The sequence below is a fragment of the Protopterus annectens genome, chromosome 2.part1, assembly GCF_019279795.1.
Source record: "Protopterus annectens isolate FY-2018-M chromosome 2.part1, PAN1.0, whole genome shotgun sequence".
Taxonomy (NCBI): domain Eukaryota; kingdom Metazoa; phylum Chordata; order Ceratodontiformes; family Protopteridae; genus Protopterus; species Protopterus annectens.
The window spans coordinates 1,732,874,618-1,732,895,556 of record NC_056729.1 but is presented as its reverse complement, the minus strand read 5'-3'; the positions used below and the strand labels follow the sequence as shown (position 1 = coordinate 1,732,895,556).

The 20,939-nt window shown below is 40.6% G+C and overlaps 1 protein-coding gene across 3 annotated transcripts in view; it reads right to left on the bottom strand.

Annotated features, from left to right (window-relative positions):
• The window catches only part of DVL1 (dishevelled segment polarity protein 1), a 2,262,785-nt gene that overhangs the window by 169,436 nt on the left and 2,072,410 nt on the right, over positions 1–20,939 (bottom strand). The gene's annotated exons all lie outside the window — the stretch shown is intronic.

Genomic DNA, 20,939 nt, shown 5'->3' with positions numbered 1-20,939 from the left:
GGCTGTGAGCTGTTACATTGTTACATTAGCTAACTGTGTGACTCTGAGGAAGTCACTTAACCAGACCTGCTGGGCTCGGAGCAGTTACATTGTTACATTAGCTAACTGTGTAACTCTGAGTAAGTCACTTAAGCAGACAGTGCCTGGACTGGGAGCTGCTGGGAGCTGTTACTTTGTTACATTACCTAACTGTGTAACGCTAAGCAAGTCACTTAACCAGACAGGGCTTCTGGGCTGGGAGCTGTTACATTGTTACATTACCTAACTGTGTGACTCTGAGCAAGTCACTTAACCAGATAGTGCCTGGGCTGGGAGCTGTTATATTGTTACATTACCTAACTGTGTGACTTTGAGCAAGTCACTTAACCAGACAGTGCCTGGCTGGGAGCTGTTACATTGTTACTTTACCTAACTGTGTGACTCTGAACAAATCACTTAACCAGACAGTGCCTTGGCTGGGAGCTGTTACATTACCTAACTGTGCGACTCTGAACAAATCGCTTAACCAGACACTGCCTGGGCTGGGAGCTGTTACATTGTTACATTACCCAACTGTGTAACTCTGAGCAAGTCTCTTAACCAGACAGTGCCTGGGCTGGGAGCTGTTACATTGTTACATTACCTAACTGTGTGACTTTGAGCAAGTCACTTAACCAAACAGTGCCTGGGCTGGGAGCTGTTACATTGTTACATTACCTAACTGTGTAACTCGGATCAAGTCACTTCCCCAGACAGTGCCTGGCCTGGAAGCTGTTACACTGTTACATTACCTAACTGTGTAACTCAAAGCAAGTCACTTAACCAGACAGTGCTCCTGGGCTGGGAGCTGTTACTGTTACATTACCTAACTGTGTAACTCGGAGCAAGTCACTTAACCAGACAGTGCCTGGGCTGGAAGCTGTTACACTGTTACATTTCATAACTGTGTAACTCAGAGCAAGTCACTTAACCAGACACAGCTCCCAGGCTGAGTTTGGAAAAGGTCCATGGAGATCAGTGATCTACCTCAGAAAACAAATACAAATAAAATAATAAACACATAACTAGCAAACAAAAGTTTTGTCATATTTTTTATTTGTGACAGAATTTTCTCAATGTCTCTGATTTTAGATGCAACAGAATAAATGACAGATACTTTCTTGACATGACTTTCCTAACTAGTGCTCCAACCCAGTGATGAATAAACTAAACTTGCCCCATCAGGAATAACTCAGCCAACAAATGAAAAGTTGCCAAGAATGAATGCAGTTCTAAAGGAGCACGAGAAACAAAGTAGTTTTAAAGAAAGGAAGCTGGACTGCCCTCTTCAAAGACACATTTGCTCTCAAGATCCCTGCAAAGAGCTCTTTGTGTTGGCTGTCACTTGCATACCCTTCTGGGGGCACATTCCCACCTTTACAGGTTTTGGTCGACTGAACAGTGAAGAAAACAAAATGTCTCTGCACACTAGTGGACCCATCTCATCAAAGGCAACTTGTTTGTCACTGAATTCTAACAGCCCCTTGTCAACACAGACACAGATACACAAACTCAACCACTAGATGTTTTACAGCAGTGCAATTTGCATTCATTTTTCCTATTAATTTTTCTTGTGCTGGTGACTGTATGTTGAATTACAATGATAATATGAATTTGGCTCCCTGACAAAATGCAACTGCAATAATGTTGTTGTATTACTGTCTGCAACACAAGGCTACACAACACACATTCAGACCTCTCCATAATACAATGTTCTTTTTAATTTCTATGGTCATCCTTTTACTTAAGTTGCTGTGAGAATTACAATGAGGCACAATGAAGGAGCCACCTCAAACGGGAATAAGTCTGTTCCTTAGTGGTTATTGTACAGAAGATTTAGGAGTCCCTTTTGCCATTACATTCCACTTCTGCCTTTTTTAGCATAGTGCATGGTTACTAAATGCCCTTTGTTACTACACTTCATTACAGAACAGGAAGGATTAGGCTTGCCAACACTAGAACAAAGACGCTAAGGCCAACATCTTAACAACAATATGCAAGCAGTGGATACCAAAGCTGGTAAACAAGACAAAAAAATAGGCCAAACAATTACCAAGTGACACTGCAGTAAAGTTTTGAAAGTTGGACCTCATTTCTGGTTGGTACCAAGAGGGGTATTTGGAAAAAAACTGTTGTCTTCCATGGATTCAGTACTGCTCTGGTATTACTGGTGGTACCACTCAATGTGGAACTGGATTCAGTACTGATCAGGTATTACTGAAGGTACCACTCTGGTATTACTGAAGGTACCACTCAACGTTGAATTGGATTCAGTACTGATCCAGTATTACTAGAGGTATCACTCAGTGTGGAACTGGATTCAGTACTGATCTGGTATTACTGGAGGTACAACTCCAGTATTACTGGAGTTACCACTCAGTGTGGAATTGGATTCAGTACTGATCCAGTATTACTGGAGGTACCACTCAATGTGGAATTGGATTCAGTACTGATCCGGTATTACTGGAGGTATCACTTCAGTATTACTGGAGGTACCACTCGATGTGGAATAAATATGATTGAAAAGCTACTGATCTATTTGTGCAACAATCAGCAGTGGACAAAGAGCGCTAATGAAAGAATGCTTTCCAAGCGATGCACTGTAACATTACTGCTCAAGCAAATGAACGTGTGAAAATATTCTGCATATTTTGCAATGCAATAATGGAGGTGTTATAGGATCACAGGTTACTAGGCCAATAACCTTAGGGCCCTTACAAGCTTAGCTAAGTTTTACCCTTATTTTCACGATCAGCACCTATTACCTCTGTCCAAGAGGGTCACAGGTGGAACCCCCACAGTGAAGTTACAGTTACCCATCCAGCCATCCAGATTGTATTTGAAGAGGGCCAATGAGGTGCTCTGCTTGACATGAAGTGGGAGTCTGTTCCAAAGGTGTTGTAACCTCTGGGAGACAAATATGTCCCTCCAGTAGGTTCTATTAATGTCACATACCAGGTTAAGGCCCTTAGAGCGAGTAACCCGTATGCCATCTGACTAGAATATATGCAGTATTTCCAATAAAGCACGGTCAAAGATCGACTTATATGCAAGGCAGAGATCATTTCCGAGTAGTCGGTATGAAACAGAATAAACTGACAGTGATTTCAGATGATCCACATAGGACAGATGTTGAAAAATTTTGAATTTTCATTGTGAGGAACTTTTGTGACCTCTCCAATTGCTGCAGGTGCTTGGAAAGGTATATACCAAAAGAGGCACTGTACTCAAGAGTACAGGGAGGTTATAACTTCTTTTTTTCAGGAGGCAATGCCCTTACTTATGACATGAGCAATACAGAATGCCCTTCTTACCACTGTGGAGACATGGTGGTCAAAGATAAGATCACTGTCAACCTGAGTGCCCAGGTGTCACCACTGAGTGTGTACTTAGGGTGTTGTTATTGATGTGGTAGCTAGCAGGGATGATAATACATTTTTTTGCATTGAGTTTAAGGCTATGACCTTGGTGCCAATCATTTGTTTGTGAAAGACCCTCTTGTAGGATGTTGGCATCGTTTGGAGATTCTATGACCATTCCCAGTTTGCAGTCATCAGCAAACTATGTCAGCCACAGACCTTTAGTTTTAGCTTGTACTTCGGAGAAATAGATTCCAAACAGTAGAGGTCCTAAGACTGGACCCTGTGGAAGACCACTGGTTACAGGTCTGCTGTTGGAGGTGGATTCGCCTATTTTTACTATATGGGTTCTATCAGTGAACCAGTTAGTGACCCATCTAATGCTAAAAGGGTTGATATTTAGCTGGGTGAGTTTGTCAATGATGCCTGAGTTGGGGATAGTGTCAAAAGCCTTGGCTAAGTCTAGGTAGGCTGTATGCACAGATTTGCCCTCGCCCAGGGCCTTGGTGACTGTCTCAAATAAGTCCACCAGATTTAACAGGCATGATCTGCCTCTGACAAATCCAAACTGAGTAGGATCAAGTGCTTGGAGATTACCTATATCTTTGTTGATAAGGTCATACCCTTTTATGATTTCTCCAAATATTTTGGGTTTCTAATACCATGACGGGAATGGATCCCATTCCTATGTCACAGTACGATTAACGTTCATGAAATTAGTATTATTTCACTTTTTGATGTTAGGCAAAAGTGCTCTTCGCAGTACCCGCAATGTGCCCAGCAATGACTCCTTCTGTAATTCATATGGTGTTACATGAATTGATAGCATATCTAAATATGATTGTAAATTCTTTTTTATAAGACCAGTTGCTCCTACTACTATTGGAACTGTCTGGGTATCTTTCTTCCACATGGCCCTTGTTTCTGCCTGCAGATCACAGTATTTTATGACTTTGCGTGGTATTTTATGACTACAGTCACTAGGTGTGGTAATTTTAATGATCAATGCTACTTTTGTCTTCTTTTCTTGGATCACTATGTCCGGTTTTCTAGCATCTATCTTTTGGACTGTTGGTATTGGGTGATCCCATGTGATGTAAACCATCATTTTCTATGATTCTCTGTGGCTCATGTTTCCAATGTTTTTCAGCCACTTTGATACCATAATGTTTGCACAATCTCTAGTGTAACAATCTCGCCACATTATTATGCCTTTCAGTATACAGTCCCTCTGCCATTAGAGCATCTCAACCAGCAATAAGGTGTGTAACTGTTTCCAACTCGGTTTCACAAAACCTACATATGTCTGTTTTTCCCACATGTTCAATGGACTTAGTAAACCAGAGTGTATGCAGCCCACTATCTTGGGCTGCCAATATTAACCTTTCATTTCTTGATGTAAATTCACCTCTCCTTAACCATTCCTGCATTCATTCTTGATCAACATGAGGCTCTTCCAGAAGTTTTTTATACTTGCAACTATATTTATGTTTTTTCCACATTTCTTGCCTTCTCATCTGATCCTTCACCTTATATTCTTTCTTTTGTTTTTTAGCACATTCAGTTGCTGCCTGTCTTTTATCTACTTCTGGTTTGATTTCCATTCCTGCTTGACGTCGATATGCTTCTGCTAAATTAAGCAGAGATGTCATCTTAGATTTATTCTCCTCATGTTTCAAAACTTTTACCACATTTGGATCTTGTGAGGTCAACAGATATGTGTGGAGTCCCACAATTGCAGATCTATACATGTAATCAATTTCAAGGAGGCCCATCCCTCCTTCAGAACGGGGGATATATAATCTTGGTATACACTAATTTTTATAAATCAGTTAGTGAGCATGAAGCATCCTTCTTGGTTTGATATCCAATCTATCCAACACTTTTTGGGGCCAGTCAATCACTCCAAAACTATAAGTTAGGACAGGAAGAGCAAATTGATTTATAGCTTTGATCTTGTTCCTAGGTGTCAATGCTGTTTTCAGGATTAATTTAAGTCTTCTAAAGTACTTCTTACTAAGCCTTATTCATATTTGTTCATGTTTTATTGCTGATCCTTCATCAGTTCCCAAGTATTTATACACCCCATCTTTCTCAAGTTCTTTTATATCACATTCTTGTCCCAAACTGATGTTTTCCTGGTGCTGTAATTTTCCTTTTTTAAAGGTTGCTTTTGCACATTTATCAAGACCAAATGACATTCCGATATCATCTGAAAAAGTTTTGACAACCTGCAGCTGTGCTTTCAGTTCCTCATCTGATGAGCTATACAATTTTAAATCATCAAGAAAGAGAAGATGAGAAGTCATTAGACTTTGTTGTTTTCTAGAAGCCAAATTGTAGCCATGGCATAGGCTGTTAAGTAAGCAGCTTAATGGGTTAATGGCAAGGCAGAATAACAAGGGTGACAGAGAGTCGCCCTGGAATATCCCCCTTTGAATTTTTATCCCTGGGATAATAATCTGTCCTTTATCATGGCTTAATTGCAAAGTGGTCTGCCACTGTTTCATGGTTACTGTAATGTAGTCAATCAGTGTAGGGTGTATCTTATACATTTTTAAGCACTCTTTTATCCATGAATGTGGGATACTATCAAATGCTTTTTTGTAGTCAATCCATGCCATACTTAGGTTCTTCCCCTTCTTACAATTCTCCACTATAACTTTGTTTAACAACAAATGGTCCTTTGTTTCATATAACTTTCTTTTACTGCCCTTTTGTTCTACTGCCATAATTGAGTTTTCTTCTAAATGATTATAAACTCTGTCAGCGCCAATTCCCATGTATAGTTTGTATGTTGTCGGAAGACAAGTATTGGTCTATAATTTTTAGGGTAGGTTGCAGGTTCACTCAAGTAAGAGCATTGATTTTCCTGTTGTTAACCATATGGTGTGTGTTTGGGGTGCATATATAAATAGTTCTTACTCATGGCTAAATCATCATGCAAAGAAGTTAATACTTTAAGCCAAAAGTTAGGTACTGCATGTGGGCCTGGGGTTTTCCATTTAGAGGCTTTTCTCAACTTTTTTTCAATATGTCTGGCTGTTACTTCATCCCATTTCATATCCTGTACCTTTAAACTTCTTATTCTTTCTTTAACTTCTTCTGTCCATTTAGCATCTTTATTATGTTCCACAGGATCTTCATAGATACTTCTCCAAAATGTATCTACTTACTCTTTTTTTGGCGGTCTATCTATTCCTTTTACCTTATTTCCCATTCTCTATAAAACTTTTTTGGGTCATTAATAATTTGTTTATTTTGTGTTTTTCCATTATATTTATCTTTGTATCTTCTAAGTCTTTCCGGCTGTTTTGTAATTTTTAGTTTGTTATCTCCAATAGTGCATAATATATCCTGGTCTGTTCTAATACCACGCATTCCTTTTATCACATCTATCTTTCTTAATATTTTCATTGATCTGTTCCCTCTTCTATAATCTTCTAACAGTGACACTTCTTGTCTTTAATTGCTTTATAGTTTTCTCTATTCGATACTTCCATGATGGTATTCGCTTTCACTCCCTCTTTTCCCTCGCTACCGTATGTTCTTGTGGTAGATCTTTATCAGTTATTAATTTAGCAGCACAGTAATATATTCTGTTTACTTCTGTTATATTGCATGGGTCTCTATGGACAGTGGTAATTACTGTGTTTATTTGTTTTATCAGACTTCTGACGTTTAGGGTTTTATTAACCTTCTGCGGTCTATTTCTCTCATTGATCTTGATATATCTGTCTTTGTCTAGTAAATCAAACAACTCTTCTCTTAACTCCTTTTCTTCCATACTGAGGGCACATCGTTTGTTTTCCATTTCCTGCGGGAATTCTATAGAAAGTTCTATAGCATCTTCCTGTGGCACATTCTCTTCAATTTCATCCTGTGCCATCTGTTGCTCTGTCATATGAGAACTCACTGGCCTATCACTCCTCAACACTGACTGCATCAGAGTTTCCACAGTTCCCCGTTTCTTTCCCTGCTGCCTAGTTTCAAGTGAAGGTTTATACTGGTTTCTTGTGAAAAGCTCCAAAATATCTTGATATGGCACCTGACCAGTTACTTCCTGTTCCACTGGTTTCCCCTTAATTTGGTTATCCATTGATCTATCCTGTTGTGGTGCTTTCTGCATTTGATTTTCTGCACTGAATCCTTCTCTTTGCAGCAGCTCCATAGCCTCAATTTCTGTTTCTTTGACTTCTCCATTACTAATCTCTTTTTCTGCTTTTCCTCTTTGTCTTCTTATTTTTTATATTGTAAAGTTTTCCATATCCAGATTCCTTTGCCTATATTTTTCTTCAAATATCTTTGGTGCTGCTCTTTTTGTATTGATTAGTTTTGCTTTCTCCTTTACATAAATATTACACCATATTAAATCGCTTTTCCTTTCCCTGTCCATATTTCTTCTTCACGTCTCCTGATCTTCTTGCTTTTCCTTATTCTGGGAAGTCACTCCATCATGCTGTGATGTAGTCTGTGTTAGATCTTCTACATTAAATCCTTCACTTTGCAGGCACTCCATAGCTTCAGCTTCTATTTCTTTAACCTTTACTTTACTAATTGTCTTTTCTACATTATGTTTTTGTGTTATTAATCTTTTTATTGTGAAATTTTCCATATCTGGATGCCTTTGCCTGTATTTCTCTTCGAATACTTTTGAGACTGCCTTCTCTATATTAGTTAACTTGGCTTTCTCCTTTGCATACATATTGCACCATATCAAATCTCCCTCTTTTCCACGTCCATATCTCTTTTTCAGCTTTTTTTTTTCAAATATCTCTACGTTTTTTGTTTATATTTATATATATTTTTATTTATATTTTTATATTTATAAAGTCCATAATGATTCACTCCATGGCCTTGCAGATAAGGCTAGTCAGGCTAATAGGTCTATAGTTCCCAGGGTCAGTGGAAGCACCATCTTTGTGCAACAGGATAACACTGTTTTTTTTTCTGTTCGGCTGGAATGGAGTCAGTGCTTAGACTACAACTGAAAAGAGTTCCCAATGGTGCTGTTAATTCTTGTTTGAACCCATGTAGAACACACCCTAGGATGTTATCAGGTTCCATAGATGCTGTATTTTTAGGTGGACATTTATGACCTGCTCTTTACAGATACAAGGTAGACGACAGGTGGTAGGGATGTCATGGGGCACATGTGGCGGGGACAGGGAGTGAAGTTTTCACAGAACCTATCAGCTAACAGGTTAGCTATGTCCACAGGTTCAGTATATGTGTTATCATTAACTACCAGATTGGCAAAATCTGGGTGTTTCCTTTTAGGTTACGGATGTAACTAAAGAACAGCTTATGGTTGTCTTTAGTTGAAGAAGCTAATTTAGATTCATAGTTTGCTTTGGAGGACTTCACAAGAAGTCTTATATGTTTGTTTAAGCTGAGGAGGGACTGTTTCCATTTTAAGGCTCGCTCCCGCTAATCTTACACAAAAATTTCTTCCTCTTATTGTAAAGCCTCCTAATGGCAGGTGTCCACCAGGCAGGTTTGCTCTTCTTTGTGGAGCTTGTTTTGATCATATCAGGTATGGCTGACTGAATGCAGTTATACATGTGTCTGTATAAAGCACGGGTGTTGAACTCGGCATATCTGCCAGTTCCATCCAATGGGGGAGGTGCAGTGAAGCTGTTTATACCATCCTGTAAGAGGTAATAATCTGCTTTGGAGAAGTTTTTTAGTTTATTTGCTGCTGGGAGGGTGTTCAGGTGTGATAGTTACATCAAATGAGACAGATTTGTGGTCAGATCTCAACAGGGAAGACATCACAGTGGGGGTGCTATAGTTTCCCCTGATACTGGTAAGTACCACATCCAGAGGTTCACAGTTTCATAAGTGTTTACTAGGCTAATGACCACAAGGGCTTTTTTAAGCCTAACCATGCATCCCAAATCTCTGACAAGTTCCGATACCCTTGATAAGTGTATGCAGGGGCTTGGGAGATGAAACAATTAGAAGATAGGGCCTGGGAGATGAACCATTTACAGGTTGTCTGTGAACATTACAGACATGGGTGCCACACCAAGTATGAATTTCCTGTTCCCCATCCAATTGTCTAGGTTGTACTTGAATTGGGTTACAGAGGAACTCTGCTTCACATGGATGGGGAGCCTGTTCCAGAGATGGGGTAATCTCTGGGATACATACCTGTCTCACCAGCAGGTCCTATTTATTTGTTTTGCAGATATGCAGGAGGTTCATCAGAGTGGGGTCTGACAATGCCCTGTATGGCAGGCATAGATCTCCCCTCAAAAGCCTGTAGGAGACAGAATACAGGATAGAGCCTTGAGGTGGTCTGCATAGGACATTTTACTTAAGCCCTATATTCTTTTAATGAGGAACCTCTGTGGACATTCCAATTGTTGGATATGCCTGGTGAGGTAAATATCAAAGGGGGCATTGTACTCAATGTTAGGTCTAATGAATGCTGAATACAATGGAACAATGGCTTCCTTGGGCTTAGATGCCATACCTTTATAGAATTATTTCCTCATTACTCTAAACATGTGATGGTCAAAGGCTAGATTAATGTCTATGTGTGTCCCTAAGTCCTTGACTACTGGGTCATCTCTAAGGGGTGCGTTGTCAATATGACAGTTACCAGGGATGGATGACTTCACAAAGGATACTGTTATGCATTTCGTGTCATTTAGTTTTAGTCCATTATTCTGACACCAGTTGTTTGTCTGTGTCGGCACCTCCTGGAGAACATTTGTGTCAGTGTGGGATTCAATGACAGCTCCTAACTTGCAATCATCTGCAAATTTAGTCAGCCGGAGACCACTGGCATTGGCCTTGATGTCAGAGAAGTAAATGCCAAAAAGGAACAGTCCAAGGACTGATCCCTGAGGGACTCCACTTGTGACTGGCTTCTTTGTAGAGGTGGACCTCCAATTCTAACTTCCTGGGTCCTATCTGTGTGCCAGTTGGCTATCCACTGGGTAACATATGAGTTTGTACTAACCTCTTGAGTTGGTCAACAATGCCTGACTGGGGTATTGTGTTAAATTTACCCCCCTCTCATCCCCTAAAGGACCCATCTCTATACTGGAAGAATGCAAAGTTCCTGTAATCACGGCTGCACAGGTAAAAAACATACTCTCCAAAGCCAAGAACACAGCATCCATGTGACCTGACAACATCCCAGGCTGTGTTCTACATGAACTACAGAATGAACTGGCAACCCACCTAAGTACCATGTTCAATCATAGCCTCACCTCAGGCTATGTGCCCACTGAATGGCGCACAGCGAGGGTTATCCCATTCCACAAGAGGGAGCCACCACGGACCCCGGAAACTACCACCCCATTAGCCTGACGAGCCTGGTCTGCAAGGCTATGGAACGTATCATCATGGAACTTATAAACAATGACACTGGTAATCTCCAAATTCAGGACTCCACCAAGTTCGGGTTTGTAAAAGGCAGATCATGTCTTGTTGTTGTTGTTGTGTCTTTCGGCTTTTCCCAGTTAGGGGTCGGCACAGCGGAACTCCGGTCCGCTGATGATTGGTAGTTGCTTTTACGTGCTGAGTTACCAGCCCTGATGCACAACCTTCAACAAAGGTACGCCCATTCACACATGTCTCCAAGCAGAAGACGCTCTAGCTGAGAATCAAACCGGACATTGTCATACTGTGAGATGACAACGCTACCGCAGCACCACCACCGCGGGACCCAGATCATGTCTCCAAGTCTTGGCGAGATCTAGATAGGCTGTGTGAACCACCTTACCCTCATCTATGGCTTTGGTGACTGCTTCAAAGAAATCTATTAGGTTTCAGATCATGTTTCCTAAACCTAATAGATTTCTTTGAAGCAGTCACCAAAGCCATCCCCCACTCTGGAATTATAAATAAACTCACTAAATAAACTCACTAAACTAGGTATAAATCCCTATGTCACAAGATGGGTTGCCAACTGGCTCACTGACAGAACCCACACTGTGAAAGTAGCAGACTCCAAATCCAACTTCAGACCAGTGACAAGTGCAGTACCACAGGATTCAGTCCTGGGTCCTCTCTTGTTTGGCATCTACTTCTCTGAAGTACAGGCTAAGACAGAAGGTCTTTGGCTAATGAAGTTCGCAGATGACTGCCATAATCAAAACTCCAAAAGATGTGGACATTCTACAAAAGGGCCTCAGTGAGACAGATGCCTGGTGTCAAAGCCATGGCCTCAAGCTCAATGCCAAAAAGTGAATTGTCATCCCTTTTGGTAAAAACTCTGTACTCATGAACTACCACATAGGTGGTAGTTTACTTAACACCAACAGTGTGATAAGAGACATTGGGACACAGGTGGACAGTAGTCTCTCCTTTGATAATCACATCGGTACAGTAGTCAGGAAATCCTTCTACGTGGCACACCTCATCACAAAAGGTTTCTCATCCAGGAAAAAAGAGGTCATTGTTCCCCTCTACTCATCATTCATTAGACCCATTATAGAGTACAACGCCCCTTTTGGTATGTACCTCACAAGACATCTACAACAACTGGAAAGGCCACAGAAATACCTCACAAAGAGAATTACTGGCCTCAAACAGATGCCCTACGCAGACCATCTAAAAAAATTGCAGCTTTACTCCATCGCATATCACCTACTCAGAGGCGATCTCTGCCTAACACACAAACCTCTGTCAAACCCAGAGCTTTTGGACATGCTCCACTTAAAGAAATCCCAATCCCTCCGAGCTACACGCTCTAGGGACCTAAACCTTGTCACCACAATAAACAGAACATGCTGGAGGGATAGATTCCTGTCCCAGAGACTTCCCATACCCTGGAATAAACTACCTATCTATATCAAACAAAGATCGTCATTAGCACTCTTCAAGCAAAATCTTGATGATTGGATGGGAGATAGGAAATCCACCCCGGGGATCACTTCTGTGGCTCTGCTCGACAGTGGCACAGGAAAATAATTTTCTTGGGTAGTGAAAGCCAGGGTACCTTTTGGCTAGGCTTATATAGGCCCTAGGCTAATAGCCTAGTACCTACCTATGAACCTATGAAATGCTTTGGCCAGGTCAAGGTAGGCAGTGTGAACTATTTTGCCCTCATCCATTGCTTTGGTGACCTTCTCAAAGAAGTCCACCAGGCTGAGTAGACATGATCTGCCCTTGACGAAACCAAACTGGGTTGGGTCCAGTGTCTGGAGGTTTACTATATCACTATTGATCATTTCCATGATAATTCTTTCCATGCCTTTACATATAAAACTAGTGAGACTTATGGGCCTGTAGTTTCCAGGGTCTGTAGATGGCCCACCTTTGTGCAGAGGGATGACTGCTGCTATTCTCCATTCATGAGGTATGACACCTGTTTGGAGGCTATAGTTAAATAGCAATTCCAGAGGCCCTGACAGGTCATGTTTCATGCTGTTTAGAAGGCATCCTGGGATATTGTCTGGGCTCACTGATGCAGTGTTCCTGGCCTTAGAGAGAGCATTAAGGACCTGTTCCCTAGTGATAGCAGTGGAAGCTACATTTGATGGTATTTCCTGAGGGAAGGTTAAGGGGGAAAGAAGGGGGAAAGTTGGAGCTGAATTTATCGGCCAGTAGGTTTGCTCTATCTTCTGGCCCAGTACAGGTGACTCCATTTACAATGAGCTCTGCACACAATTGTGTATTGCCGTTAATGTTGAGGACATAGCTAAAGAATGCTTTGTGATTGTCCTTGGATTGGGAGGCCAAATTTGCCTTTGGTCGACTTTATTTGTCCTATGAGATGTTTGTTCAGTTTGATGAGTGTGTTTTTATCTTTCTGGGAGCTGCATCTTTTAATTTTTCCATGATTTTCTTCCTTCTGTTACACAGCCTATTGATTTTGTGATTCCACCAGGGTGCCTTGTTTTTTGAGTTAGTTCTATACTTCTTCCTGGTAGGCACGGCTGCCTCTATGCAGCTATTAACATGCTTGTATAGGGTTTCTGTGAATAGTTCAGCACAGGCAGCAGTGTTCTCAGGGTTTATGGGGGCTTGAAATTTTGCCAGGTTATCACTTAATAGCAGCAGGTTAGCCTTAGTGAAGCCTTAGAGTTCCTAAATATTTCAGGTTTAGCTGGAGATTCAGTTTTTATTTTTACTTCAAAGGAAACCAGTTTTATCCAGGATGTTGGCACTCCTTGTGGGTGTGTCAACCAGGTAGTCCAGGGCATTGGAGTTAGCAAAGTCGGGGAACCTTTTGGCAAGTGAGTTTGCGCACGAGTAATTTACCCAGTCAATGGATGGGTAGTTAAAGTCGCCTAAAACCTTGGTGTTTGGATGTATCTTGAGAGACTTAAGTAGATACAAATAGGCAGAGTAGGTGTCTTGATTCATGGAGGGGGTCCTGTACCTGGCAATGACTTGAATAGGTGCCCTACCAACAGTTAATTGCACCTGAAATATCTCCAGGGAATCATACTGTTTAACCAATGTAGAGGTGTATTTATCTTAAATCAATATTGATACAGCGCTTGTTTTAGTTTTCATGTCTTCAGTTTGTGGTGTGAACATGTAGAAGGAGCTGTAACCCGATATGGTTGGGGTACTCTTCACAGCCTTGAAGCAGGTCTTCATGACTGCACAAATGTCTGCATCTTCCAAAGTGAGAACTGCTTCCAGAGAGTTCAGTTTCATGTTAAGACTCCTTGCTTTTAGCAGCATAACCTTGAAGTTGTTTTTAGATGGAGTTTTTTATATAGGGAGTTTTGTCCTTATGAGGACTTCTGTGTAATAATTTAAATCTTTGGAAAGTTTTATATCTAAAGGAAGACATTGTGGAAAGGCCAGATCTGGAAAAATGATCTTCAGCTATATGGGGAGGCTTTCTGCCAACTACTGTGTCGCAGAAAGTGATAAAGGAAAGTCAGCCACTTACCAAGTGACTTCTGCTGTTGGACTTGGCAAGTGCAATGATGGCTTATGAGGGATTTAGCTGGGATCCACTCCGAGTTTGTCAGTATTCCTGTTCTTGTAACACAGGGCTGCATGCCATAGGTGAGTGTACAAAGACAACTCATGGTCTCTTGGACTAAATTTGTGATGCACACCAAAACAGCTATCAACAGTCCGACAGTGTAGAGGATTTAAGCTATGAGCTGTAAGCAACATGCTTTCTGTGGTCCCGTGTTTGGCTCCCTTAATCTCCATTTGTGGTCCCGTGTTTGGCTCCCTTAATCTCCATTTGTGGTCCCGTGTTTGGCTCCCTTAATCTCCATTTGTGGTCCCGTGTTTGGCTCCCTTAATCTCCATTTGTGGTCCCGTGTTTGGCTCCCTTAATCTCCATTTGTGGTCCCGTGTTTGGCTCCCTTAATCTCCATTTGCCTAACCAGAAAGTGCTTCCATGCTGTGTCTGACAAAGGTTCCTGTAAGTCATTCCTCCATTCTAGTTATACATAAATAAGGAAATAAAACTAACTGAAACAGTTGTCCTGTAATATCAATAGTATTTAGTACTCTTCAGCAATCACAGTCTTTTTTATGTTGTCCAAATTTACTTTCATGATGCTTTATATGTACTGTACTTCAATTCACTGATTCTGTGTATTGTATTGTATCTCGATGCAATGCTTCTAATGCCTGTTTTTTGTTGCACATACATAATTTGATTTGCTTTGCATCAGTGGTTGAACTTGTCCTTAAAATACTGATCAGGTGGTAGTAAAAAGTATTGAGTAAAAGCCCACTTAGTCGTGTGTGTGTGTGTGTGTGTGTGTGTGTATATATATATATATATATATATATATATATATATATATGATGTATATATATATATATATATATATATATATATATATATATATATATATATATATATATATGTATATACATATACACAAATAAACAAACTTTACCTATGTAAAATGTCACACCCATGCATTTTTAAACAGTTCAAATGTGGCCATCACAATTAGTGGAACTAGTCATACATGGCCAGAGAGACTCAAATGTTTCTGGAACCAAGTAATAAAAGCCCACACAAAGTGCAACACTATCAGATGTACATCATTTCTTCTTGGTACACAGGAAGAATACCTAGAAATTGGCTCTTTGATAGTCATAAGCAAAGGATCTACTGAGAGAAAAGGACTAGAAGAGACAGACAGAGACTTAAGGTAACCCTGGAAGTCTTCCTCCTCGGTGGGATACAAAATGGGGACACTTCTTTCCCTGAATAGAAGGGAGAGGAAGGACATGAGTACAAATGAGGGACTTATAACATGGGAAAGGGGGTAAGACTTAGGAATTACAAAAGATTCTGATAATGGATAAAGTAGGAGTGAGTCAGGGCAGTGAGTCATGGATTCTGAGTGAGGGAGATAGATGGGAGTCAGACGAGGTCCCCAAGACAGGCTGAAAACTGAATGGGTAAAAAATAGAAAACAAAAAGGTTACTTATTTTAGTCAGGTAACCCCATATGTGAGCACAGCAACACTAACACCTAAGCAACAGTGAGGACCACAATATGCCTATCCATTTACAGCTTAAAGGAGCCATATTTAAAAAAATTCTTACCTTCCTTTACAATTAATTACTAGCACCCACCTCCTAAACTGGGGAGGGCCATACATGATCACCCTGGTTTAAATCTGTGTTGACCCATCTAGTCAAAGGCTAGCCTTAAAAGTAGCCAAACTGCTACTTTGATCTGTACTAATAATTTATTTCATAGGATGGAAATATGTTGAGTTAGGAACCAATCTCTCCAGCAAGTCTTATTTATTTGTCAGAGTAGATTTAGGTACCTGGGGCAGGTGTTTGTAAGAGCCTATGGTTTTGTGAAGAAAAGGGAGGGAAACAGGTCTGAGACTTTAATGGTTTGATAAGCCAGACATAGCTGGTAGGCTACTTATTATAAGACGGGTTGTGAAAATATATTGGAATAGATGAAGCATTTCTTTTCCTTAATTCCTTTGATTAGAAGTATTTAATGGTCTATCCAATTGAGTGACATACTTTTATCTGTACATACCTAAGGGGGCAATGTACTTGATGAATTTATTTATTTGATATTTGTTTACCGGGGAATGTCTGACTAGGCAGGTATCCATTTTCAGTGGAGGCCCAAAGAGAAAAGCTCCACAAACACAGCACAAAATGTTACACAGGTACAAAGAGAGAAAACATCAGTTACACAGTAACAAATAATCACAGTTTATCAAAGCAATAATACATAGATGCATTGTAATATTCCTTGCATAGAGAGATTCAAAATTAAGCAAGGCAAGAATACATGGATTCATAGAAAATAAACTTGTTTATAGAGGTTTATTTATTTTATTTATTTTATTTTACATTTGTTAACCGGGAGAGTCCGACTGGATACATGTCCATTTTCAGCGGAGGCCCGGGGAGAAAAGCTCCAAGTACATAACAGACATATGAACATTGTTAATGCAAAAAAAGGAAGATAGTTGAGTTCTAAATACAATATAAAGTTTAGAGATATAAGGTTTAGACAGAAGCATTACAGAAAACAAGCTTGAAGGTTTTGCAGTTTATAAAGTATCATGTTGGAAATAAGGGGAATTTAGATGACTTACAAAACTTACAATTTTGACACCTCATGGCTACTTCAAACACGTTTGGAGGCAAGTGCCCTTACCTTCTGAGAGAATTCATTCTACTGTTTGGCCTTGTAGGCCGTCTCCTCTTATCTGCTGATAGACAGTTTGATTTGTAATAATGACAAGCTTGTTTATCAAAGTAGCCTTGAGTACTGAAGGTGACGAGCTTCAGATAATTAGGCAAATTTTCATCATATAAGCTTGCTTAAGGCTTCACAATCTTGATCATGGGAAGGTAGAGCAGCAGAGAAGCATTGTGCCCTGTTACTGGCTATTGTGGTTATGAAAAGGTTATCGGGAGTAACAGCTGGAAAGAACAGTCTGCAACATTCTGATGTAGCTGCTCATAAAAGCCTTTGTCTTTTGTGGTAAACCAAGCTTCTGGTGTTTTTTTTTTCTATGATGGACTTTATGTGGGGTCAGACTTGAGGTCATTGCCAAAGGTGGCTATAAAACTCTTTAGAAATATTACACCTTCAGTAGATACGTGATAGTGGTAAGAAGCAACCTTGCAGCAGAAGGAGAAGAAGCCATTATATAAACAAACAGCATTCATGTTGTTAATGACAGATAAATGAGGATACAAGTGCAGAAGCCAAAGTAACACCACCTGCACAAAAGGTCAAACAGAACAGATTATGCTGGTTCAGGCATATTTGCAGAAAAGCAGAAGACAATCTAGTTAAGAAGATTTATGACAAACTGGAAAAAGGCAAGATGAAACGAGAGCATCGTGTGACAGATGTCCTGCAGCAGTCAGGCATGAATGTCGAAGAAGGCAGGAGAGTGGCAATGAACAGAGAGAGATGGTGTCAGTTGACATGTCTGACCTCATACAGAAAAAGGGAGTCGATGATGATGTTTCAGGTTTTCATTTATACATCTCAATACAAATCCGGATTAATCAGCTCTGAAGAAATCTAACTTTATCAAAGCAGCTTCCAAAATGCTGGCTCTGAATGTTCCACATTGTGTTTACCCTCTTCTTTTCCCCACGTGCAACATATTTGATCATTTCCACTCCCAGCTGCTTGTCCAGTTTTCCAGGAACACTGCTGCTGTTTTGGTTCCATGGGTGTCCACTACTCTGCCTAAGGTAAGTACCACAGCATGGTCACCTCTGGCCAGTGGAAACCTTACTTTCATATTGTGAATATTGCCTCACCTTCCTTTATTTGCTGCAAGATATCCCAACTCTTACAAAAATCTGCCAATTGTTCCTCATTCTTCACCTCTCACTTCAGAAAATATGACAGCCTGGAACTACCATATCTTACTCTATCCTCTATATTATCTAAGCTTCTAGGATACTGGTAATGTCAGCTTGTTATACTCAAAGATGGCCTGCAATTTCCACATTTTTATTGGTTCCTATCACTATACTGAATCACCTCAACCACTTCACCCTTCCTCTGAGTGTCTTTCATGCTCCATACTCCTTTTCCATTCCAACCCCCCCAACGTCTGCACTACCCTCCTTCATGTTTTCATTCAGAAGCTTCCTTGCAACTTTGCTCCGTCCTACCTTCACCTCAGTGCAAAGGCTCAGTGGCAACCAAATACAACTTTAATGTCTATTTCAGCACTGCCACCCCTCTATTATGGAGGTGTAATCTATCCACAATATAAATCTTTTTCTTAGTCCATTACTCCCACAAGAAGCACACATACGCATGTCCACTGCTACAATCCCTGATTAGTTTCACTGAACTGTTAGTTTCCTTAGTATGCCACAAATGGGAACAGACAGTACTTCTGAAAAATAATGCTTTGCTATTCACCCAAGGTCGAGATATACATGAGTCACCACTTCTATCCTCCTCTAGTGTCCATGGGGCAGGTCAATGGTCCTAAACTGGAACCTGACAACTGGCCACAGTTCTTTCTTTACCTATTATCTTTCCTGCCTCCCTCAGTGACCTGTCTATGGTTAGTCCTAGCATTGTCTTCACTCTGGCTTTTTCTCTCTGCACCTGCTGACCATCAGCCCCTCCAACTGGACTTCAGTCCACTCTTTACCCTGCTACTGAGAACTTCTTAGCAGGAGCACAGCAGGTTACTGGAGGAAGGGGCTACACCCATGGCAATGCAGAGGCCTCCAAAGCCGTGCACCTGTGTCTTCTCTGCTGACACATACCACCATCACACCAATTTGCCAAGCCACACCCTCATCATCAGCCTATGTTGTGTCACTGGAGCCAGAAAACCTCTACTTTTAGGGTGTAGAATGGTAGCCAGTGACTAGAACTACCATTGTCACTCCCCAGTACAAGTGACAGAGCATCGGCTGCTTACTTCGCCATCTTCCACGTTGCTCATCCACCAATCAAACTGCTATTCAAACTTGTGTTGTCTGCTGCGTCACCATTAGAGCTTTATCCCACCACACCATGGAACCAAATGACAAGAACTCAATGTGCTGAAGCCCACTGCTCATACAATGGCATTCTAAACTTATCAAACTGAATCTACAGTTTGCCAAACTTCAGGGAATATCTAGCATGCAGCCAAGGAATCAGGATCGTGTGCTAATGCCCCTTAACATTGCAAAGCTGATCCCAAGGTGCTTGAACTGTCTTATTATCTAAAAAGCTTCTGAACCAGGCCAGGGGGGTATTGTTAACATCAACATCTATGAGAGCTTTGAAGAAGGACAGAGTGGTCAGACATATCAAACTCTGAAGTCAAGTGTATTAAAAGTGCTCTTGTGATGTCACCTGAACCTGTATTTTGCAAAATGTCATCAGTGAGAGTCCAAATGGCAGTCATATTGCTGCAGCCAGTCCTAAAGCCATGCTGTTTATGGGAAAGAAGATTATATTGCTGGATGTATTAGGAAAGGTGAGTACCGACAATTTTTCCACCATTTTTCCTAGAGTTGGGAGGATGTAAATGGAGCAAAAGTGAGAGCAGTGAGCGAAATTCAGTCATTTAGGTAGTGGTTTGATAATGGCATTGTTCAGATTGAAGACATTGTGTTTTGTTTGAGGCAAAGGTTAATTGTATGAGTTAGACTGGGAGCTACAATGATATAGAAACCATGAGTGAATATTTTCTGAACGAGGTGTGGTATCTGGCTTGATACTGTACAGAAGAGTTTTGGTATCCCTTTGCTTTACATGTTTCAAGTTTTAAGTCGAAGAGGGGATAAAACAGAAGGAGAAGGGGGACTGTGGCAGAGGGGGTAAGGGGATGGAAGGTTGCAGAACTCCTGTAGGAAGTCACTGGGAGAAAAAAGTGGAATTCCCAGAGTGGTAGAAGTTGGTGGAGTTGGGGTCATCAGAAATGTTTTGACCTGCAATAAGCTTAATAGTAAATATAATAAAAAAAGATTCACTGTGAAAAAATGGAATAAAAATTTTCAGAACATTAGAGTTTGGCGTATTGGTTAATGCTTTTACCCCACAGACAGAAAGTACAGGGTTTCATTCTCACCTTTGTCATTGTCTGATTATTGGTTAAGCATTTAATAGTTTGTAGACTGATTGCTTTGCATAACTCTAATGCTATTTTAAAGTTTGTGTGTGGCATGTTGAGAGGATTACCCTGTTTGCAACCTGATATCTTTGCATAGTGTCATGATTTCAGTTACAGCTGTATGTCAATTTATTAGACATGGGCCGTGCTTGTATAAAGTACTAAGGTCTCTAGCTGGTGTACTTAGGTAGGGGTTCTAATCTTACTGTGATCAAATGGTTCATGTGTTTGTGTGTAGTCAGAAGAGCGTAACTGTGTATCCTACTGTCAAGCAATACGTTGCAATGGAGTACAAATATTTGGGGTTTAGGTATTTACCTTGCAAATAGAAGGTACAGGGTTTGATTCTCACCTTAAAAGGAAATTAGATAGGCTTAAAATGGCCCACAGAGGCAGCTAGCCTAGTGGTTACCTATGAACCTTCTATTACATGTTAAATGCTTCACTGTTTGGGGTATAGGGGATGGCATAACGGTTAAACTGCTTACCTCACAGAGAAAAGATACAGAGTTTCATTCTCAACAA